The sequence below is a fragment of the Erpetoichthys calabaricus genome, chromosome 5, assembly GCF_900747795.2.
Source record: "Erpetoichthys calabaricus chromosome 5, fErpCal1.3, whole genome shotgun sequence".
Classification (NCBI taxonomy): domain Eukaryota; kingdom Metazoa; phylum Chordata; class Cladistia; order Polypteriformes; family Polypteridae; genus Erpetoichthys; species Erpetoichthys calabaricus.
The window spans coordinates 29,042,642-29,067,635 of NC_041398.2; the positions used below are offsets into that span (position 1 = coordinate 29,042,642).

Below are 24,994 nucleotides of genomic sequence, written 5' to 3' on the forward strand. Positions count from 1 at the left end.
AGTCCCTCCAACGTGTCCTGGGTCTTCCCCGGGGCCTCCTCCCGGTTAGACGTGCCTGGAACACCTCACCAGGGATTCGTCCAGGAGGCATCCTGATCAGATGCCCGAGCCACCTCATCTGACTCCTCCTGATGCGGAGGAGCAGCGGCTCTACTCTGAGCCCCTCCCGGATGACTGAGCTTCTCACCCTATCTTTAAGGGAAAGCCCAGACACCCTGCGGAGGAAACTCATTTCGGCCGCTTGTATTCGCAATCTCGTTCTTTCGGTCACTACCCATAGCTCATGACCATAGGTGAGGGTAGGAACATAGATTGACTGGTAAATTGAGAGCTTCGCCTTGTGGCTCAGCTCCTTTTTCACCACGACAGACTGATGCAACGCCCACATTACTGCGGATGCCGCACCGATCCGCCTGTCGATCTCACGCTCCATTCTTCCCTCACTCATGAACAAGACCCCGAGATACTTGAACTCCTCCACTTGGGGCAGGATCTCGCTACCAACCCTGAGAGGGCACTCCACCCTTTTCCGGCTGAGGACCATGGTCTCGGATTTGGAGGTGCTGATTCTCATCCCAGCCGCTTCACATTCGGCTGTGAACCGATCCAGAGAGAGCTGAAGATCACGGCCTGATGAAGCAAACAGGACAACATCATCTGCAAAAAGCAGTGACCCAATCCTGAGCCCACCAAACCGGACCCCCTCAACGCCCTGGCTGCGCCTAGAAATTCTGTCCATAAAAGTTATGAACAGAATCGGTGACAAAGGGCAGCCCTGGCGGAGTCCAACTCTCACTGGAAACGGGTTCGACTTACTGCCGACAATGCGGACCAGGCTCTGGCAACGATCGTACAGGGACCGAACAGCCCTTATCAAGGGGGCCGGTACCCCATACTCTTGGAGCACCCCCCACAGGATTCCCCGAGGGACACGGTCGAATGCCTTTTCCAAGTCCACAAAACACATGTAGACTGGTTGGGCAAACTCCCATGCACCCTCCAGGACCCTGCTAAGGGTATAGAGCTGGTCCACTGTTCCGCGACCAGGACGAAAACCACACTGTTCCTCCTGAATCCGAGGCTCGACTATCCGATGGACCCTCATCTCCAGGACCCCTGAATAGACTTTTCCAGGGAGGCTGAGGAGTGTGATCCCTCTGTAGTTGGAACACACCCTCCGATCCCCTTTCTTAAAGAGGGGGACCACCACCCCGGTCTGCCAATCCAGAGGCACTGTCCCTGATGTCCATGCGATGTTGCAGAGGCGTGTCAACCAAGACAGTCCTACAACATCCAGAGCCTTGAGGAACTCCGGGCGTATCTCATCCACCCCCGGGGCCCTGCCACCAAGTAGTTTTTTGACCACCTCGGTGACCTCAGTCCCAGAGATGGGGGAGCCCACCTCTGAGTCCCCAGGCTCTGCTTCCTCATTGGAAGGCATGTTAATGGGATTGAGGAGGTCTTCGAAGTACTCCCCCCACCGACCCACAACGTCCCGAGTTGAGGTCAGCAGCGCACCATCCCCACCATATACAGTGTTGACACTGCACTGCTTCCCCTTCCTGAGACGCCGGATGGTGGACCAGAATCTCCTCGAAGCCGTCCGAAAGTCGTTCTCCATGGCCTCCCCAAACTCCTCCCATGCCCGAGTTTTTGCCTCAGCAACCACCAAAGCCGCATTCCGCTTGGCCTGCCGGTACCTATCAGCTGCCTCCAGGGTCCCACAGGACAAAAGGGTCCTGTAGGACTCCTTCTTTAGCTTGACGCATCCTTCACCGCCGGTGTCCACCAACGGGTTCGGGGATTGCCGCCACGACAGGCACCGACCACCTTACGGCCACAGCTCCTGTCAGCTGCCTCAAAAATAGAGGCATGGAACATGGCCCATTCGGACTCAATGTCCCCCACCTCCCTCAGGATGTGGTCGAAGTTCTGCCGGAGGTGGGAGTTGAAGCTACTTCTGACAGGGGGCTCTGCCAGACGTTCCCAGCAGACACTCACAACACGTTTGGGCCTACAACGCCTGACCGGGATCCTCCCCCACCATCGAAGCCAACTCACCACCAGGTGGTGATCAGTTGATAGCTCCGCCCCTCTCTTCACCCGAGTGTCCAAGACATGTGGCCGCAAGTCCGACGACACAACCACAAAGTCGATCATCGAACTGAGGCCTAGGGTGTCCTGGTGCCAAGTGCACATATGAACACCCCTATGCTTGAACATGGTGTTCGTTTTGGACAATCCGTGACAAGCACAGAAGTCCAATAACAAAACACCGCTCGGGTTCAGATCGGGGGGGCCATTCCTCCCAATCACGCCCTTTCAGGTCTCACTGTCATTGCCCACGTGAGCATTGAAGTCTCCCAGCAGAACGAGAGAGTCCCCAGAAGGTATGCCCTCTAGCACCCCCTCCAGGGACTCCAAAAAGGGTGGGTACTCCGAACTGCTGTTCGGTGCATACGCACAAACAACAGTTAGGACCCGTCCCCCCACCCGAAGGCGAAGGGAGGCTACCCTCTCGTCCACCGGAGTAAACCCCAATGTACAGGCTCCAAGTCGGGGGGCAGTAAGTATACCCACACCCGCTCGCCGCCTCTCACCAGGGGCAACTCCAGAGTGGTACAGAGTCCAGCCCCTCTCAAGGAGATTGGTTCCAGAGTCCAAGCTGTGCGTCGAGGTGAGTCCGACTATATCTAGCCGGAACCTCTCAACTTCGCGCACAAGCTCAGGCTCCTTCCCCTTCAGAGAGGTGACGTTCCACGTCCCAAGAGCCAGCTTCTGTAGCCGAGGATCGGACCGCCAAGGTCCCCGCCTTCGGCCACCACCCAACTCACACTGCACCCAACCTCCTTGGACCCTCCCATAGGTGGTGAGCCCATGGGAAGGGGGACCCACGTTGCCTCTTCGGGCTGTGCCCGGCCGAGCCCCATGGGTGCAGGCCCGGCCACCAGGTGCTCGCCATTGAGCCCCACCTCCAGGCCTGGCTCCAGAGTGGGGCCCCGGTGACCCGCGTCCGGGCAAGGGAAAACACCGTCCAAAATTGTTTTCCATCATAGGAGGTTTGTTTAACCGCTCTTTGTCTCATCCCTCACCTAGGACCAGTTTGCCTTGGGTGGCCCTACCAGGGGCATAAAGCCCCGGACAACAGAGCTCCTAGGATCATTGGGACATGCAAACCCCTCCACCACGGTAAGGTGGCAGTTAAAGGAGGGGCATTAAATGATGCATATAGAATAAATTGAGAAATGTTAACATTTCTACAAATTTGATAGATGACTTCTAAATACAACATGTTAAATGATGACATGGTATAACGTTATAAGTTTAATGTTACGACTTACAATAAACGGATGGGTGTAACATATACGGTGTATATACCATTCATGGCAAGTAATCTGTTGCTTTTGTTGACATAGTGTGTAATAAATAAACTGTTAATTTAATGTGCTAATTCGAACTTGTTTATTTTGCTTTTTTAAGCTATGGAAAAAAAGTGGGAAGAAATTTTCAACTTTTTGTCTGCGGGATCATACCCTGATGGGTATCATAAGTCTCAGAGACAAGGCCTCAGGAGATATTCCTCCAAATTCACTCTGAAAGGTTAGTATAATACACACTATATATCTGATGTTCTATGAATTTAATTCTGGCATTAAATAAGTATTACTTTCAATCTAGAAGGGGAACTCTTCCTTGGAAGTAGGAGGGTCATCAAGACCAAAAAGGAGGCAAGGGAGCTGTTCAAGGAGTTCCACACCTCTCCTATTGGCGGGCACACAGGTGTATTGAAAACCCGCACTGCCATGTGCTCCAGATTTTACTGGCTTGGCATGTCTGTTGATGTTGACAACTGGGTATGTTTTTTCCATATAATTGTTTTTTGAAATAAAAATAATAATTATTTTAAATAACTAAAATATTGTGTATGGTTTTTACTTTGATTATTTTCATGTTAAAGGTTTTAGATTGTGACAAATGCCAAAAGGTTGGCAAACCTTTGACTGTTGCTCAGCCACTCCAGTGTATTAAGGTAAATGTGTAATAGTAGACAAAAAAAATCTCACAATTTACTTTGGGGCCCTCATTGACTCTTTTGTGCAGCAACATAAGTAATCCATTTGCTATTGAGCAATGTTTGTTAGTTTTAATGATTTATTTATTTACATTTTGAGAAATTGCTTGTCTAAAAGGTGTCTGCTGTCTGGGACCTTATTGGAATTGACCTGACGGGCCCATTGCCAAAAACATCAGAAGGCCACCAATACATTTTGACTGCCACTGATTACTTTTCAAAGTGGGTCGAAGCATATCCATTAAAAACAAAATCTGCTGGAGAGGTTGAACGGTATCTGTGCTCCATAATATATAGGCATGGATGCCCCAAACGAATCCTGTCTGACCAAGGCAGGGAATTTGTTAATGAAGTAAGCTTTTATTTTATATTCACAGTAATAATTATTAATACTCTCTATGTACTGTATCTGTCTATGTATCAGAATAAAATAATTACTGTTACTTTTCTTGCTATTCTTAAGCTAAACCAGAAGCTGTGTCAGGTGCTAGTGGTTGAGAGGAGTGTGACTGCAGCCTATCATCCCCAGACAAACGGTCTGGATGAGAAAACTAACGATAACATTAAACGGTAAGTATTATTTGAAGGTTCCCTAGGGTACATTTATTTACAATATTTAATTTTTTTAGTAATCATGCTTGCGTTTTAGAGCCCTAAGGAAATTAGTCAACGACCAGCAGAACAACTGGGACTTGTTTCTGGACGCCACACTTTTTTCATTGAGGTCCAAAATTCACACTACAACAAGGCACTCCCCATTTCTACTTATGTATGGGAGAGAAGCAATGTTCCCCTCAGAGGTTCCAGTTGACTTGCCGGTGAGTGTTTACTTACAGCTCTGTGTGTAAATTTATATTATTATATATTATGAATAATGAAGATTTGATGCCACATCATATAAATATAAATGATGAAATAATTCACTTATTTGCAGTTATTTATTGTGCTAGTTCATAGAGGAATTGCTTAGCATGCCTATGACATTTCCATGATTAGTGGTTACATCCTGGTATTTCAGTTTTCTCCCACAGCCTAAAGACTTGGATGTTAGGTGAACTGAAGATGTGAAATTGTTCATGTATGTCTTGTGTGTTACTCAGACTCTGTCGGTGACCTTGACTTCAGGAAGCAGTGATTAGCAGTAGTGTGTGTGGTTTAACAATAACTGTTGCGTAGTTGTTCTGTTGTATTTGCCATGCTTTTGGCCCTGTTATGTGTAGATTACTGTTTCTTCAACAGATGTACCAGTTTTATATTTATTTCTTTTTATTAAAAAATAAATTACTTATGGTTAATCTCTAAGTTGCCATATTGTTACATTTGCACTTTTAATTGTAGCTCACCACCATTATTCTTCCTGAGAAGAATAGTTACGTAGAATTTTTAAATCAGAAAAATCAAAAAATGGAGTCTGTTAGAAAAACAGCTGATGAGAACTTAGAAAAGTCTCAGCAAAAACAAAGGGATGCATGTGACAGGAAAGCTCAGAAGAAGTACAGAAATGTGGTGTACAGTCCTGGGGCCTCATGTATAAACGGTGCGTACGCACAGAAATGTTGCGTACGAACCTTTCCACGCTCAAATCGCGATGTATAAAACCTAAACTTGGCGTAAAGCCACGCACATTTCCACGGTAACTCATTCCTTGGCGTACGCAATTTATCCGCCCGGTTTTGCAGACTGGCGGCACCCAGCGTCAAAGCAGTGCTACTGTTCCTGTGTGATTACTCTTTCTTTCTTAGACCCACATTCCTGGCGCGGCTTTATAAGTACACTGAAATTAACTGCATATTGTTTATTAGTGTAATGCATCTGATTGTAATTAACCTGTAGCAATATAATGGTCCAGGGAATAGTCATAGTATTCCAAATACCATAACTGCTTTAGCGTTGTAACTCTCACTGCATGTTCTTTCAGCTGATCCCGTTAATGGTTGCCACAGCAGATCATTTTTTTCCACATTACTCTCACTGCACCACTCGGAGTATTTATATCACTGTATCTGAGTGGGAAATCACAGCAGCAGCTGATTGGAAAGAGAATTATCGGTACACAGCATGAAGCAGATGCTGCCTGAGCCACAGCAAACGCTTTAGTCCCTGTACGGACTTCGCGGTTTAGAAAGAGTTTCATCCCAAGAACTCTAAACACACTAAATCAGTCCATCAAGTGCTCCTTGTAGAAATATTTGGACTTATAAGTACAATTACCCCACTGTAAACTTGCACTACAGTTATAATATTGCACAACCTGCACCACTTTATAAAGCGCGTATTTACATGTGATGACGGTATTCATTTCTAAGACGAAATGCAGCAAAACATGTTGATTATATTATACAGATAAAACTTTAGGCGGCACGGTGGCGCAGTGGGTAGCGCTGCTGCCTCGCAGTTGGGAGATCTGGGTTCGATTCCCGGGTCCTCCCTGCGTGGAGTTTGCATGTTCTCCCCGTGTCTGTGTGGGTTTCCTCCGGGCACTCCGGTTTCCTCCCACATTCCAAAGACATGCAGGTTAGGTGGATTGGTGATTCTAAATTGGCCCTAGTGTGTGCTTGGTGTGTGGGTGTGTTTGTGTGTGTCCTGCGGTGGGTTGGCACCCTGCCCAGGATTGTTCCCTGCCTTGTGCCCTGTGTTGGCTGGGATTGGCTCCAGCAGACCCCCGTGACCCTGTGTTCGGATTCAGCGGGTTGGAAAATGGATGGATGGATGGATAAAACTTTAACTTCATTTAAATAATCTGTATTGTTTATAATTAAACATGTGAGGACACGGTGCCTTGCGCTAGCTAGTTCAGTAATTGTTCCTGCCTTGCGCTGTATTCTTGCTGGTGCTGACGCGACACTGGAAAGATAGACGGATATAATAATTAAACACGTACTACTAAGATATTTCAATGTTCCTTAAAAGTTTTGAAGAATCGAAGTTCTAAGCTTACAGATGGCTTCACGTCTATTACATAGCTTATTGTGTGGCGATTGAGTTTTTGGAGAAAGAAAAGGACAGGAATTGGAGGTTAGTACGTTTGAAAGAGACAGTACTGCTGTGATAAATTATTTAATTGAAGGTTGCGCATGGCGCAGCAAGCCTCTTGCGTGAGACATGAACAAGCACTGCGCCACCATGTTCCCATGTTTAATAACATGCTTTCATTCCTATCATCATGAAAAAGATATCACGTATACATCTCAGTATTTTAATTAAAGTGGAAATTTCGAGATTAAAGGTGACATTTCGTGCTTTTTTCCCCACTGTGTGCCTTTTTTTTGTCTGTACCCTAATAAGCTTTCATATGACACTCAGACGGTGGGCTACGACTCGCTTTTTCACGGCGACTTTGATATGTGATTTCTTTTTTATTTCGGGCACTGTGCGACTTTGTGAAGTTGAGCCTTCGAGTTTCTCCGACACTCTGTCACTCGATCAGCTTCCTTTTGTTGATTATACCACTGTTTAAACCAACAAATAGTACGTTTTTCCTTTGCCTCCACTTGGTATTCGCTGAAATTCTTATATTTTCTCCCGTGCTTTTCCCATTGTCTTTTCACAGAAGGCTATTTATATTGATTTGCATATTCAAAGAGGCGTAATTCTGGGAGGAGTTGGGGCGGGACAGAAGGCGTGTGCACGTGCGTTACTTTTCACGCAAATCGGGATTTATGTAGTAGAAGAACGTGAAAGTATGCGTGCGCACAGATTCCTGCATCTGGATTTTTCTGTGCGTACGCACAATCCCGCTTTTGTGCTTACGCCATGTTATAGTGTGAGTTCTACGCACGGCGTTATACATGAGGCCCCTGGTGATGAGGTTCTGCTTCTCAACATGAGGAAACGTGGGAGAAAAGGAGGAAGAATGGAGCCAGATTTCTCAGGGCTGTACATTATAGTGTCCATTAGTCGTAAAGTAGTTACCCTAAAAAATTGAGGGAATGACTTTGAAAAACATGTACAATACCAGCCACCTCAAGCCCTACAGAAGAGGCCAGTGCACAGATTCAGTTGTTTCTATCCTGGAATCTGAAGTGAGGAAGACAGAAACTGATCAGCAGGATGCAGCAGTTTCTTCAGAAAAAAAAACAAGTTCCTTCACGGCCTTCAGTCATCTGTTTTGCATCAACCAAAAAAGAGGAAACATTGCATGCCTCCAAAGAGGTTAAATCATGTGCTGAGTCAATACTGAAGATCCAGACAGATGCCACAAACACATAAGACGAAGGTCCTAACTTGAACGTTCTTGTTGCCAGTTTGGCACCAGTTCTTTCTTTGCATGATGTTGACCTTTTGGCCGTTCTGTCCAATTGGTCATTTGTTGCCGGTTTGGCCCCGGTTCTTATTTTACATGATGTTGGCCTGTTGGCTGAATGTGAAGTTTAGGGGCTGTACAAACTACCCTAAATAACTGAAAAACATTTAGCATAATTCATGAGGCGACAAATTATTATAAATAAAAAAAATTGCAGTCTTAAAATTTTAAAACTGCAAAACTTTTAAATTGACTTGTATAAGGAGGAAAATTTTGAAGGGATGTTATCTTTATGAATTTGGTTAGAATGAACTAAAATAATCCCATACATACATTGGGTACGGAAAGTATTCAGACCCCCTTCAATTTTTCACTCTTTGTTATATTGCAGCCATTTGCTAAAATCATTTAAATTAATTTTTTTCCTCATTAATGTACACACAGCACCCCATATTGACAGACAAAAAAAAGAATTTTTGAAATTGTTGCAGATTTATTAAAAAAGAAAAACTGAAATATCACATGGTCCTAAGTATTCAGACCCTTTGCTGTGACACTCATATATTTAACTCAGGTGCTTTCCATTTCTTCTGATCATCCTTGAGATCACCTTCATTTGAGTCCAGCTGTGTTTGATGATACTGATTGGACTTGATTAGGAAAGCCACACATCTGTCTACATAAGACCTTACAGCTCACAATGCATGTCAGACCAAATGAGAATCATGAGGTCAAAGGAACTGCCTGAAGAGCTCAGAGACAGAATTGTGGCAAGGCACAGATCTGGCCAAGGTTACAAAAAAATGGAAGACGTTTGGGACGACCAGAACCCTTCCTAGAGCTGGCCGTCCAGCCAAGCTGAGCTACCGGGGGAGAAGAGCCTTGGTGAGAGAGGTAAAGAAGAACCCAAAGATCACTTTGGCTGAGCTCCAGAGATGCAGTCAGGAGATGGGAGAAAGTTGTAGAAAGTCAACCATCACTGCAGCCCTCCACCAGTCAGGGCTTTATGGCAGAGTGGCCTGTCGGAAGCCTCTCCTCAGTGCAAGACACATGACAGCCCGCATGGAGTTTGCTAAAAGACACCTGAAGGACTCTGAGATGGTGAGAAATAAGATTCTCTGGTCTGATGAGACCAAGATAGAACTTTTTGGCCTTAATTCTAAGCGGTATGTGTGGAGACAACCAGGCACTGCTCATCACTTGTCCAATACAGTCCCCACAGTGAAGCATGGCGGTGGCAGCATCACGCTGTGGGGGTGTTTTTCAGCTGCAGGGACAGGATGACTGGTTGCAATCGAGGGAAAGATGAATGCGGCCAAGTACAGGGATATCCTGGACAAAAACCTTCTCCAGAGTGCTAAGGACCTCAGACTGGGCCGAAGGTTTACCTTCCAACAAGACAATGACCCTAAGCACATAGCTAAAATAACGAAGGAGTGGCTTCACAACAACTCTGTGACTGTTCTTGAATGGCCCAGCCAGAGCCCTGACTTAAACCCAATTGAGCATCTCTGGAGAGACCTAAAAATGGCTGTCCACCAACGTTTACCATCCAACCTGACAGAACTGGAGAGGATCTGCAAGGAGGAATGGCAGAGGATCCCCAAATCCAGGTATGAAAAACTTGTTGCATCTTTCCCAAGAAGACTCATGGCTGTATTAGCTCAAAAGGGGGCTTCTACTAAATACTGAGCAAAGGGTCTGAATACTTAGGACCATGTGATATTTCAGTTTTTCTTTTTTAATAAATCTGCAACAATTTCAAAAATTCTTTTTTTTTTGTCTGTCAATATGGGGTGCTGTGTGTACATTAATGAGGAAAAAAATAAATTTAAATGATTTTAGCAAATGGTTGCAATAAAACAAAGAGTGAAAAATTGAAGGGGGTCTGAATACTTTCCGTACCCACTGTAAATCTATCTAAATAGGTAAAGTGTTCCAAAACTCAAACGCTTTTGGCCCCAATCATTTCTGATTAGGGTTACTCAGCCTGTTTCATACAAACAGGATAAAAGGTCAATCAATCCTTACATGTCCATCCCCTGTACATCATTGCTTTTTCAAGACTACAAGAGCCCGTTGGCCATCTTCAACTGTTCACAGATTACGGTAAAACCATACATACAAATATATATTTATTTATTTCCAGTCATGAAGCTGTGGGCTGCAAGAGATCATGGGCAGGTGGAAGCAGTTGTGGGACCATACAAGCTTTATGACACTTCCTTCAGGACACTGCAAGGAACTAATTGGCTTGCTGATGAGGTTGGAGTGAAACACTGTTATTACTGTTAACCAAATTTATTTTCTGCTTTTAATTAACTCAATTTAATTTTTATTCAATACAGGTCATTGATGCATATCTCCATCATGTTATAAAGAAACAGGCAAGAAAGATTTTCAGTTGGAGAGCTGTTTATTGCCAGTTAATTCTGTTTATGTTAATACTCGTGTTAATTTTTAACAGAAACCTGTACACCTGCTGTCAGCAGTGGTTTCAAGTTTGTTATTTGCTGGACAGTACAGACATGGGATGAAGGTAATACATGTATAAGGTGGCAAGTAATACATACATCATTTAGAACTAATAGTAATTTCCACTAAAACCTTTCAAACAGATGAAACTGCCAGATGAGGACATTTGGCTATGTTCAGTGAATTTTGGGGTTCACTGGATGCTTCTGGTACATTGTTTTTGGTTATTTTTGCATGTTTTCATTTAATTATGTTGTAGAAGAGGAGCAAAATATTTCAAAGTACAGTTAATGTTGTTTGTGTATGTGCAACATTTTAGATTGTCACCATGTCAGAGAAGGTCATCCGTCTCAATGATCCAGAGGGAAAGGAAGGCCGCTATGATCGAAAGATTCAACGTAGCTGGAGGTAACAAAACTTACGAAGAGAGTCTGGCTCACAATTGTTGCCAGTTTTCCTTTTTAGCAGACTGTATTCTGTATCTGTGTTGAACAACAGATACTTTCTAAGACTTTAAAGGATATGATGATGGGGGTGAATGGCAGTTCCAGACATTGGAGCACAACAAGCAGAAAGACTCCCACAGTTGTGGAGTTCTGCTATTGAAGGGAATTATAAGCCTCTCTTTATGATTTGAGGTTTTTAACTAAAGCTGATCAAACACACATTTCAAAAATGTTGAAGGGTTGATTCATGTAATAATGTGTAATCACTATATTACAAAATCGTAATGGTAACAGTTTTAAGGTCTTGTTCTTAAATTAAATCAGTTAACTTGTTTGTATTACGTGTGAGCAGTTAAACTAGTCATGAGTCTACAGATATTCAGGACATTATGTTTAGGAAAGATAATTCAAGGGTTCTTTTACAGTTTGCAGAGAACTACCTCGCGGCACGATGGCGCAGTGGGTAGCGCTGCTGCCTTGCAGTTGGGAGATCTGGGGACCTGGGTTCGCTTCCTGGGTCCTCCCTGCGTGGAGTTTGCATGTTCTCCCCGTGTCTGCGTTTGTTTCCTCCGGGCGCTCCTGTTTCCTCCCACAGTCCAAAGACATGCAGGTTAGGTGGATTGGCGATTCTAAATTGGCCCTAGTGTGTGCTTGGTGTGTGGGTGTGTTTGTGTGTGTCCTGCGGTGGGTTGGCACCCTGCCCGGGATTGGTTCCTGCCTTGTGCCCTATGTTGGCTGGGATTGGCTCCAGCAGACCCCCATGACCCTGTGTTTGGATTCAGCGGGTTGGAAAATGGATGGATGGATGGAGAACTACCTCACAAAAGGAGGGCTAATGGATGTGTTAACCAGTGAGTCTGCCATGAGAACTGCAAGGCTGGACATCACCTGTGCTCTCCTTGAATACAGAGGTAATACAATGATATGATTCACATACAGTAATATATTTTATCATACAGCTCATAAGGATTCTTCTACAAAAGTTCTGTTAATGTGAAAGGAGCATCCCAATGTTCTAAGGTCCAATACTTGTTTGTAATGATATCTGATTAACATCTTTGATATTGCATTTTGATAAACCTAACATGATGCAACACACTTTCAAATTTTAAGTTAGGTTTGCTTGAAGAATTATTTTGTCAGAAGCCACAAATATTAGCATACTAGCAATAAAATAATTGAAAGGAAATATTGAGTGAAGATTATTTTCTTATTTTGAATAACAGCAGTATGTTACACCTAACACTACTATTGCTTTTTCAAAATACTGAAAATTTAATCAAATGACTGATGTTAAAGCTTGTATACTAATGAGAACAACTGATTATAGGCAATGCAGAGGATCATTGCTTGGTTTGTTCCGTGCTGGAAGATGATCCCAACAAAAGCACAATTGAAATGGTAACAATATTTCAACATGTACCATCCACAATAATATAATATCCTACTATGCTCATTTTCACTCTTCATAATTTTGTTCTTGGGGTCTAGTAATATAACTTAACAAGTAACATTAACTGCTTCTACACCTGCTTGGGCGTATCGGACCAAATAGTTAATTGAATCAGTCATTATTATTAGATAGATAGATACTTTATTAATCCCAGGGGGAAATTCACATTACTGTTTCCATGTTCAGACTAATCATTATGTTTTATTTTTCAGGTACAGTGTGATATGTGCAGTTGCTGGGCACATTTTGAATGTGCAAAATACAATGAAAAAATTGAAATAGCATGTTTGTAAAAAAATGTATAGATAAATAAGTATTGTTCTTTATTGTTGGAGTGTTTTATTGTTTATTAATGTATGTAAATTAAAGCCTTTCTATTCTTCCTATGATGTGCTATTGTTTTATTTGAAATGCCCTCAAATAAGGTGCTTTATACACCTTAAAAGTTTCACCTCATATATTCAATAGAAAATATTACACATACGTTATAATGGTGTATGTAATATAGTTGTTTATTTTGTTATACTATACTGTATATAATGTGTCAGCTTTGCAGTATATTTCAGTCCTTGGAAATGCGTTACTGATGTACCCATATGCATTATGAAGGTAGGATGTTTAGTTAGTGTTATTTACCCCATTGAGATGATCTACCCATGTGTATAATAAAGGTAGGATGTTTCGATAAGGTAGCACCAATCGATAGATACATGTCGAAATAAACTACAGTAGGATACTTCGACAAAGTAGGATAAATCGTCACAACACCAGCAACCTCGTGTCCTTCCTAATGTGGAATCCCACAGTGGCAAAGGGCAAGCACTGGCTCTCGTCTCGGACGTGTACGCAGCGCTGCCCCAGATCTCACAGCGGCCTCGGCACAGGCCTTCCCGAGGGTGCTTTGCTGCTGTGCACGAGCGCCCATGCCGAGGGGTTCTTTCCCTCTCTCTCTGGAGCACAGGGTCGCTTTCCTCTTTCGCCGCTTTGCCTCCTTCCACCTGTCCAAGCTGTTGGGCGGCTGTTTCTCATTCAGCGTCCCGCCCAGTCTCTTCCTCTTCTGTTTCTCTGCCAGCCAATAAGCTCCCGAGATGGGTGGTTGGTTTGCATAAGAGCGAGGTGCACCTTGGGTTTGCTGGTGAAACCTGTCTAATCAAGGTGGTGAGGTCGGTGCAACCCCATCATCCGGGTCACGGAGCACACTGGCGTCAGGTCAGCTGCTAGGTCGTCCACGTATGCTCCCGAGGCAGTTGGAGCCCGAAGGACCAAGGAGGGGGGGGTGCACGCCTCGCACCTGCGAGCAATGAAGTCGTGGAAGAGGGAGGTAGAGCCCCAGGCTGTACAACTCATACTTACCTGGCAGGGAAGATAGCATAGGTTCTTTTCTGTCAGGTGTAGGGAGTGCCCCATGGCCTCCTATCCAGAGAGGTAGGTTGGCATGTCCACCACCCTGTTTTCTGCTTCCCTTGGTGTGTGGCGAATTATAATTGCACAGAAAGAAGATGGCGGAAGCAATTGATCGTGGCTGAATGGAAATGGAAAACAAGAAGATCTACCTGAACCTGGTGGTGGTGAGAGACCTGTATCACGGATATCTCTCAATGGAAGGGAGAGGAAGAACGTGGTTCGTGTTGAGTTGAAAGAAGAACAGATGGATTGTGGGGAATTTAGCAAGGAGGTACTACAAAAAATGTTGAGATTCACTCCGACTTAGAGTTTCTTTTTGCCTTCCCTGGGAAAACTACCTTTGAAATGGTTTTTAAGAATAGGAGTTTGACAAGTGTGTCAGAAATGTACAGAAAGAAAATGAGGTGAATCAGAACTTGAAAAGGTTTTTGATATCTAGTCTGTCACTCAGAGGTAATAAGAAAATCAGTGTAATTATGTATAGTGAGAAGGTAAAAATACAAGATATCTACTTGGTTATTGCAAAGTTAAAACTAGCATGCAAATGACAGATGAGGATGGGATTAAAAATGGTCTGTATAAGTTTGATGTAGTCCTGAAGCGGGAGAGTGAAACAGGGTCGTACACATACCTCCGGTTATACAAATTCGTGTTGTAAGAGGACATGTCTTTTACCCTGGCCAACCCCAAGTATGTAGGAGGTGTGGTAAAGAGGGTCATGAGGTGATTGTAATACAATTTAAATGCAGAAATTGCAGTCTAAGAGGAGGGACACAGCACAAGACCAATAATATGCAATTTATGTGGACAGGAGGCACATGCCTTTAAGGATTGTCCTGTCTCCTACACCAATGTTGTAAACACAAATATGAGAGACAGAGTTATTGCAGTCTTACATGAAGAATCAGAAGAAGAAAAGGAAGAAGTGCAGAGCAAAGAAACACAAGTGAATAACTTGAAAACATGAAAAAATAGAGGGCCTAAGTCTGGAAGATAGGGGTGAGAAGATTAGAAGGAAAAGAAGTGAGGAAAGATGGAGTGTGATATTTTTACACTTAAAGAAGAATGGAGCAGTGTTCACAAAACACACTTTTCCATACTGAAGAGATCATGGAGATTTTAGATGGATCTGCACTTTTATGCCAATCACCTCAGCATGTGCAAACAGAACGCACAGGGCAGGTCGATAGGAAAGAAAACATGGGGATGACTCAAGTCAACCCAATGTTACAAAAGAAAAAGGGGCCCAGCCCTGTTGTCACCAGGTAACACTGGAAAGGGTGACGAAGGGGATGAAAAAGGCCAGGAATGGAGCACAAATCCCTCCTATCTGGAATCCAGAGACATGGAAGGGTTTCTCACAACTACAGGGATGAAAGGAGTGGCAAACAGAGAAAAGCAGCCAAAAAGGCATAGAAGAATGTAACAGCAGCAAATAGAGGAAAAATAGAAGGTGAGGTAGAACAAAATACCGGGAAGAAAAAATAAAAGTAACAAACGTAAGGAGTATTAAGAGAAAGGAGAGGAGGAGAATAGTTCTCCTTTCTGAAGGATATCCCTGCCGCTATTGTTTACAAGAGAGTGTAGTTTACCACATGAAATATCATATAAATGATATGAGGAGGATTGGGAAGAAGGCATGGCGCTTTTTTCGGGAACAAACAAAAATAAAAATGCTGGTCCTGGGATTCTAATAAAGAATCGAGAGATAGAAGAAAAAAAAATGAAGAAATAGTAAAAGGGAGAATAATGAAGTTAAATTGGGGAAGGGAAAGAACAGGATTAAGTTTAATAAATATATATGCACCAACAATCCCAGTTCAAAGAATGGAGACTCTAGAGATTTTAGAATGAATAATGGTAAATGAAAATAACCTAATTGTGGTGGGGGACTTTAATTGCTCAAATGAGCAAGAAAAAGACAAGCAAATAGAATGAACCTCCAAAAACTTAAGGGAAATTGTCAAGGATTTTCAAATGGTAGATGTGTACCAGAAAGTAAAAGGTGAAGAAAAAGGGTATACCTGGAGAGGGGCAGGAGAGAAAACTTCACGGATAGACGGTTTTTAAAATCGATAAAACTATGAAGCAAAGGAGTGTTTGCAGCCAGTTTTTTTTCAAGATCATAGCATGGTGGCAGTGGAATTTGAAACCGGGAGTAAAGAAGTAGTAAGAGATATTGTATGGAATCTGAATGTGAAATTGTTAGAAGATAAAAGAAGAGTATGAGAAATATTATAAAAGGTGGACAACCCTAAAAAGGAATGGTGCGGGACCCAGAAAGAATGGTGGGAGATGATGAAGGAAACACAAGGGAGTTTTTTCAAAACAAGGGCAAAGGGTGAGGAAAGAGAAAGAACAAACAAAAAAAATTGCAGGAAAGACTTAATACAAGGATTAGAAAAGTGTAGAAAAAGAAGAAAAGGTCAAATTTCAGAGTAGAGTTCAAGAAGAAGGAGAGAAGTGCTCTCGATACTTCTTTAAGAAAGTAAAGGAGAGGAGGAAAAAGGCCAAAATAGTAGAATAGACAAAGATGGAAATAGTAAAAAAGAGAAAATAAAGAAATAAAGGAAATGGTTCTGACTTATTATAGAGAAATTTATAGAGAGAAAGAAATCAACAAGGAGGAGATTGACCAAATGACAAAAATGATTGACCAAGGATTTGCAGAAAAACAAAAACAAAGCTTGTGTTGAGAAATAGAAATGGAAGAAGTGGAGTCAGCTGTAAAAAATGTGCAGCAGAGGGAAAACTCCAGGGAAAGACGGTTTGCCTATAGAATTTTATTTGGAATATAATAAGAAATGACATGCTTAGTTTGTTCATAGAAATTTTAAAAGACAAAGAAATGACAGAAACAATGAAAAGAGAAATAATTACGCTCATTCCAAAACAGGAGGAAACAAAAAATAAAAGACTGAAGACCAATTACACTGCTGTCAGGACTACAAGATATTGACAAGAGTGTTGGCAAATAGATTGAAAACAAATATTGAGAGTGTAATAAAAGAAGAACAGGCATGTGTGGTACAGGGGAGAAGTGCAGCAGTTAACTTGTGTGTCTTAAGAGACTTAATTTTATGAGAGAGAGAGAAACTTGGATGTTGGAATAATAAATTTAGATCTGGAGAAAGCATTTGACAGAATTGCTCATAAATATATGTCGCAGATACTCCAAAAAATGGGAGTTCCCGAAGGTTTCTTGGACTGGATAAAAGTGATTTATAAAGATCTAAGAAGTCAGATAAAAGTAAATAAATTAACAGAGGAGATAAAGGTGAAATGTGGAGTAACACAGGGGTGCCCGTTGTCAGCAGTGTTGATTATTCTGTGTATAGAACCCTTAATAAAATCAGAAGTGACATAAATAGAAGAGGAGTTAAAGTACCAGGAAGTGGGGGACAACAAATAAAGGTGTTGGCATATATGGACGACATAACAATAGTAAGAGATACATGGAGTATAAATAGAGTAATAGAACATACAGAAGTGTTCTGTAGGGGGTCAGATTCAACTTTAAATTTAAATAAAAGTGAATGCGTCCTCTGGGGGAAATGGAATGAAAAACCACTAGGAAGAATAAGGTTAGCAAATATGGTGAAAGGATTGAGGATAAGATTTGGGGACAAAAGTACAGAAAGAAGGAAGTGGAAGGAAATGGAAAAAAATAGGGTTTTGGAAGTTAAGGAACCTGTCAATGGAAGGGAAGATATTGTGGATGAAGGCAGTGATAATCCCAAAACTATCTTATTTAGCCAATGTTTTTTTTTTCCACCAAAGAAAATATTAAGAATTATAAGAATGTGTTGTGTGTTTCTATGGGGGTCAAAATGTGAAAAATTGGCAAGGAGTAAGGTAATGAAAAGGAGAAAAAAATGGAGGGAAAGGGTTTCCGAATATAGAAAGGGAGTTGGTTTTAAGACATACAGCAACTGTTGTTAATATGGCGTTAAATAAGACGGGGAAGTTAGCAGATATCTGATCATGTCCGCTAGGTACAGAACTGAGAAAAGCAAAATTAAAAATGCCAAACAGACCCATTGCCTTTAATACACCAAAAAATTATAAAACAGTAAAATTTATTAAGATTCATGGGATGAAGGAGATCCCAAAATTTGGGGGAAAAAAAAAGATCTTAAATATATAGGAAAAGACGAAACAGTAATTAAACTCCAAAAGCTTACTGAACAGCAAGCAAAAAAAAAAAAAAAGTGTGGCAGCAAAACGTAGACAAAGGATTAACGAATAAACAGAAAGACCTCGGGTGGATGACAGTACATGAAATCCTACCGACGCAGGCGGCCATGTACAAAAAGGAGAGTTGTGAAAAGTTCCACATGTCCGAGGGAAAACTGCTCAGAGGTTGAAACATCAGAGGATGGGTTTTGGAACTGCAAAAAGGCACAAGATGTGTGGAATGAAGTATTAAAGATACGGGAAGGGAAGTTAGGAAAAGTGGAGATTACAAGAGAAGGTGTGTTGTATGGGTTAGTAGGGAAGGATTTAGATGTAAAAATGCCAATAAGGGAATGGAAAATAATCAATATAATAAAGGAAAATATGTGGTGGTGGAGAAATGAACTGGTGACTCATAAGAAAATAACAATTCAGAGATTGTTACAGAAATGTGAAAAAGAAGTAGTGGAAGATGGAGAATAGAAGAAGGACAAGGAAACAAATGACCATAAAAAAAAAAAAAAGTTTAAAAAAATGTGGTGAAATGGTGATGGGTTACAGTGAATTAGCAAATTGGCCAGACTTTGTGTGTGTGCTCAAAGCTAAGGCACTGAAAAGAAAATGTAAGTGAAAAGGGGACAAGCAAAATAGTGTTTGTCTTAAGTAATGGATTTTAGACAAAAAAAGGTTCTCCCAGGGCGAGGCTCATCCATTGACCCCTGCGATTTCCCCAAATGCGGGAAACTCGACTGCATAATTTGTGGGTAGTTGGGGACTGCATTCACGCTCTTCCCCTGATATCCTCGGCTCAACAGACAGACTGAAAAAGCTTTTCAACTTTTCGTTGAAAAGTGGAAACTGGTTATTTGGATGACTGTGAAGCAGGAGCCAGTGAGACAACAGCAGAAGTGGGAGATCAAACCGATAATACTAATACATTTTATTTATATAGCACCTTTCCCATGCTCAAGGCACTTAAACCTGTGATAAATACAGAAGATCCTAAAGATTGATTTATTTAAAGGAACACCCCCCCTAAAAATAATGATAAATTTTAAATTTATTTTTTGTATTTATATAAAAGAAAAAACTCACCCCTACAAATCTACCCACATGTGTATCATTGCTGCATTATTAATATTTTTAAGTTTTCTCACCTCTTTTGACAGCAGAATGGAACATCGAGTGAGGCGAAGAGAATAAAGTGGAGAGAAGTGGAACCGAGTGTACTTTTTTTCTTTCATCCATCCTTTTTTTGCAACTTTACTGATTTCAAGCTGCTTTATTTGCTGCCAAGTGGCAAGTTTCTGACACGGGTGAAAGGGTGACCCCTGCTGGCAGAAAGGCAAAAGCTTACAGCACTCTGTATTCTCAGGTGGTCTTCCATCCAAATACTAACCGAGCCCAACCCTGCTTAGCTTCCGAGATCGGGCGTATTCAAGGTGGTATGGCTGTAAAACGAGAAGGGCAAGTTTTTCTCTCCCCATATAAGCAACATTGGAAGCCCTCTTTACTAAACGACAGCCCAGCGGTTTTTTTTTTTTTTTTTCTCCCCGATCTTCCATTTTTATTCTCTCTTGAAATTTTCAGAATGATTTTTGAATTTGAATGTTTTGTCCTTCATGCTGGTCCCCTTCTGTCGGCTCTCTCGCTCTCGCCGACGAAATCCCACCACCCCCGTTCTTCCCTGTGTACGTATAGATAAATAGGGAGGAAAAAAATACTACAGTATGAACTGGAACAACTGTACAAAATTGAGGAGATCAATGAAGAAAGAAAGAGAAGACCGATAAAAGAAGAATTGGGGAAAATATATAAGGAGAGGAGAAGGTAAAGTTTCAGAGCAGAGTCAGAGAGAGCAAGAAGGAGAGAAATGCTCTATTCTTTAAGGTGAAGGAGAGGAGAAGAATAACAACATTTTACAAGGAAATGTATGAGGAGAAAGAAAGACACAGGGTGTATTAAGGAATTTGAGCAAACAATAGGCCAGTTTTTTTACAAATGAACAAAAAGAGTTAAAATGAGAGATAAAGTTGTAGGAGGTGGAGAAAGCAATGAAAATGGGCAGAAGCGGCAAAACACTGGGAATTGATGGACTACCAAACGAGTTTTATGTGACATTTTGGGAGATACTTAAAGATATGTTGAGTCTCTTTCGAGAAATCTTGAGGAAGAGAGAAATGACAAAAATGAAGATAGGAATAATAACTCTTATTCCCAACCAGGAGGAGACTGAATATTACAAATTGGAGACCGATAATGCTGCTCTGCCAGGAATATAAAATTTTAAACAAGGGTCCTGGCAAATCGTTTAAAGGAGCAAATTGAACATGTGATCAGAGAAGAGCAAGCGTGTGTGGTGCCAGGAAGGAGCGCAACAGATAACCTGTGTCTTTTGAGGGACAGTATATTTTAGATGAAGGAAAGAAATATGGATATTGGGGTTATTAACCTTGATCTAGAAAAAGCGTTTGATAAAGTTGCCCACAAATATATGTGGAGAATCCTCCAGAGAATAGGAGTGCCTTTGGTTTTGTTAGATTGGATACAAACATTATACAAAAGGTATTGTTAGCAAAATCAAGGTAAATAATAAACTGTCAGATAAAATAAAAGTAGGGAGGGGAGTAAGACAAGGGTGTCCTGTCTGCACTTTTATTTGTATTAAGTATTGAGCCTCTGATAAATAAGATTAGAATGGACAAAAATAGACAGGAGTTGAAGTCCCAGGAAGCAACGGACAACAGATGAAGATATGTGCATATATGGATGACGTAAGCATTATTCTAAGATACGTGAGCAGTGTGAACCAAATAATTGAACATACAGAATCCTTTTGTATGGCACCTGGTTCAACATTAAATTAAAAAAAAAAAAAAAAGTGACTGTGTTGTGGGGGAAATGGAAGGAAAAGCCAGAAGGAAAGAAAGATTTCAAATACTGGGCGTAAATTTTGGAGACAGCAACATAGAAAAGAAGGAATGGAAAGAAATGTTAAAGAAAGCAGGGTTTTGGAGTTTAAGGAGTCTTACTATGGAAGGGAAAATATTGCTGGTAAAAGCAATTATACCAAAATTGGCATACCTAGCCACGGTTTTCTTTCCACCAAGAAAGATATTGAAAAAAATTATAAGAGCTTGCTTTGTCTTTGTGGGGATCAAAGTGTGAAAAAACAACAAGAAAAATAGTAACAAAACAAAGAAAAAGGAGGAAAAGGGTTTCCAAAAATAGAACAGGAGCTGATGCTCAGCAACAGTAATCAATATGGCACTGAATAAAAAAGGAAAAATGGCAGAGATGATAAGGTACCTATTGGGAGCAGAACTAAGGAAAGCAAAACTGGAAAACTGCAAATAGACCAATTGCTTTTAAGGCGTCTCACCATTATAAAACAAAATGGTTTGAGGAAATGTATACATGGGAGGAAGGAGAGGCCAAAATATGGGGAAGGATTAGAGACCTTAAATATATAGAAAAACAAACTGTTAAAATCCAACCACTACTGGAAGAACAAACCAAAAAAGTATGGCAGCAAATTGCAGCTAAAGACTTGACAAATAAACAAAAGACCTGGGTTGGTTAACAGCACACGAGGTGTTACAGGCAAATGCAGCCATGTACAAAAGAATTGCAAAATCTCCAGCATGTCCAAGAGAAACATGTAATGAGATAGAAACAGCAGTGCACGTATTTTGGCAATGCAAAAAGGCACAAGGGGTGTGGAAAAGAATATCACAGAAATGGGAAGGGTCAATAGGAAAAGAGGAAATAAAGGAGGATATGTGGTAGGAGAGAAATGAAACTGATACATAAGAACGTACCCATTCAAAGACTTACAGAAATGTGAAAGAGAAATAATAGAAGAATGAGAGAGGAGAAAATGAACAAGAACAAGGTTCAATAGAAAAAAGGTAAAGACTTAAGATTTTCCTAATTGGGAGGAAGGGGGTGTGGAAAGAAAAGCGCTTCCAGGGCGAGGCTCATCCATTGCACTCCAGGTGTGCTGACCCCTGCGATTTCCCCAAATGCGGGAAACTACTGCATAATTTGTGGTAGTGGGGGACTGCGTTGGCGCTCTTCCCTGATATCCTCGGCTCAAAAGACTAAAAAAGCTTTTCAACTTTTCGTTGGAGTGGGAAGTAGCATTTAGGGGACTATAAAGCAGGAGCCAGTGAGGCAACAGCAGAATTGGGAGCTGAAGGTGATAAATACAGAAGATCCAAAAGATTTTTATATAAATGAACCCCCCCCCATAAAAAAAAGAAAAATATTTATTTCTACCTACCCACATGTGTATCATTGCTGCATTATTAATATTTTTAAGTTGTCTCACCTCCTTTGACAGCAGAATGGAACAGCGAGTGCTGCAAAGATAAGAGAGGAGAGAAGTGGAACTGAGTGCACTTTTCTTTCTTTCATCCATCCTTTTTGTGCAACTTTACAGATTTCAAGCTGCTTTACTTGCTGCCATGTGGCAAGTTTCTGACACGGGTGAAAGGAGGAAAAGAAAAAGATGGGGAAAATGGTGACCCCTGCTGGCAGAAAGGCAAAAGCTTACAGCACTCGGTATTCCCAGACGGTCTCTTATCCAAGTACTAACCGTGCCCGACCCTGCTTAACTACCGTGATCGGACGTATTCAAGGTGGTATGGCCGTAAACAAGGGCAAGTTCTTCTCTCCCGATATAGGCAACGTTGGAAGCCCTCTTTACTAAACGATGGCCCAATGTTTGTTCCCCCCCCCCCCCCCCCCCCCCCGTTTTTTGTTCTCCCCTATCTTTCTTCCATTTTTATTCTTTCAAATTTTCGGAATGATTTTTGAATTTGAATGTTTTGTCCTTCATGCTGGTCCCCTTCTGTTGGCCCGATCGCAGTCGCCGACCAAATCCCGCCACCCCCCGTTCTTCCCCGTGGATGGATGGATAGATCTTGTCCAGATCTTCAGACGGGGAGCCTGCAACTTTGCAATGGGAGGCATCTTCCAGAAATAGCCGGCAACCTCGTGTCCTTCCTAACGTGGAATCCCACAGTGGCATCAAAGGGCAAGAACTGGCTCGTCCCAGACGTGTACGCAGCGCTGCCCCAGATCTCCCAGCGGCCTCAGCACAGGCCGTCCCGCGGGTGCTTTGTGGCTGTGTGTGAGCGCCCACGCCGAGGGGTTCTTTCCCTCTCTCTCTCTGGAGTGCAGGGTCGCCTTCCTCTTTCACAGCTTTGCCTCCTGGCGCCTGTCTAAGCTGTTGGGCGGCTGTTTCTCATTCAGCGTCCCACCCCTTCTGTTTCTCTTCAGGCCAATAAGCTCCAGCGATGTGTGGCTGGTTTGCATAAGAGTGAGGTGCACCTTGGGATTGCTGGCGAAACCTGTCTGATCAAGGTGGTGAGGTCGGTGCATCCCCATCATCCAGGTCACCAAGCACACAGGCATCTAGTCGGCTGCTAGCTCCTGCGTGTGCGTGCTCCGGAGGCCGAAGCAGCCCGAAGGACCGAGGACTGGAAGAAACGCCTCCTGCCGGTGAGCGATGAAGCCGCGGAAGAAAGAGGTTGAGCGCCGGGCTGTACAACTCATACTTACCTGGCAGGGGAGATACCATCTCTCCTGTTTTGGTATAGGGAACGCCTCACGGCCCCTGGTTTGGTAAGTAGGTTGGCAGGTCCACCACTTTTTCAGCCCTTGGGTGCACGGCGGTTTAAATTTGCAGTTTGTGTTCCGTAGTTTCCTTGGTAGAAGAAGCAGACGAAGAAGAGGACAACTGAGATTTCCATCGATTTGACGAGAGGACCCTACGTTTCGAGGATGGTTCCAGAAGAAGACCGAAAGAATGCTGTGCGGTTCCAGCTAATGAATGAGAAAAAGATGGACAGGAAAACGTTCACCACCACCATTCTGCTGGGAATTCTTGGTTTTCTACCCAGGCAAGTGGATTTTATTTTTGCACTCCCAGATAGATTTTTGAGGTGGTCTTTACGAATAGCATGTTGGTGGAAAGATGTATTAAGGTTTGGAGAGAGAAAAGGGAATCAGAAGTGGTGTTAATAGATATAACAATGCAGTCTCTAGCACAGTGAGAGACAAAATCTATTACTGTCGCCATGCTATCCGAAAAAATAAGAATTGAAGACATTCAACAATAGTTAGGAAGATTTTGTAGAGTGGAGAGAGGGATGGCAGGAAGGGATGAGCACGGAATTAAAAACAGGGTATTACAACTTTCAGGTAAAATTGAAAGTTAGTGAGGAAGGAGACCTTAAACACCTACCACCAACTATACAAATTGGTGCTATAAGAGGGATCATTTTCTATAGTGGTCAACCGAAAATGTGTAGAAAATGCGAGCAGGAAGGGCACGTAGCGGCTGACTGCAAACTAGAGAAATGTAAGAATTGTGGAGAGTTGGGTCACCTGACGAGGAATTGTAGAGAGAAAATAATGTGTCACCTGTGTGGGGAAAAAAACCCACAGCTTTAGAAGCTGCCCGTTATCATACGCAAACAAGTGTAAAAAGGTTGAGACAATTAGTGTCCAATTAAGAAGAGGAAGTAAGTGAAGACGAAGGGGGAAATAGTGTTGTGCTGTTTCAAACACCCATCGGAAGTCACGAAAAGCTTAAAAGCTTAATAGAAAGTAGTGAGGTTCCAAGAGAAAAAAAAAAAATCAGACTGTGGAAGAGATGACTAAGAAGGAAGATGAAGAGAAAGTCTCCTCCCTAGGTAGCAGAGAACAAAAGATGC

The 24,994-nt window shown here is 42.4% G+C and overlaps 1 non-coding gene and 1 pseudogene across 1 annotated transcript; one reads left to right on the top strand and one right to left on the bottom strand.

Annotated features, from left to right (window-relative positions):
- Positions 1 to 19,619: 19,619 nt before the first annotated feature.
- On the bottom strand, positions 19,620 to 19,728 carry LOC114652924 (uncharacterized; annotated as a pseudogene).
- A 2,467-nt stretch (positions 19,729 to 22,195) lies between these two features.
- LOC114652909 (U1 spliceosomal RNA) lies at positions 22,196 to 22,353 on the top strand. The gene has a single exon (XR_003716452.2). It is a non-coding gene; the product is annotated as a U1 spliceosomal RNA (small nuclear RNA).
- The last annotated feature ends 2,641 nt before the right edge of the window (positions 22,354 to 24,994 follow it).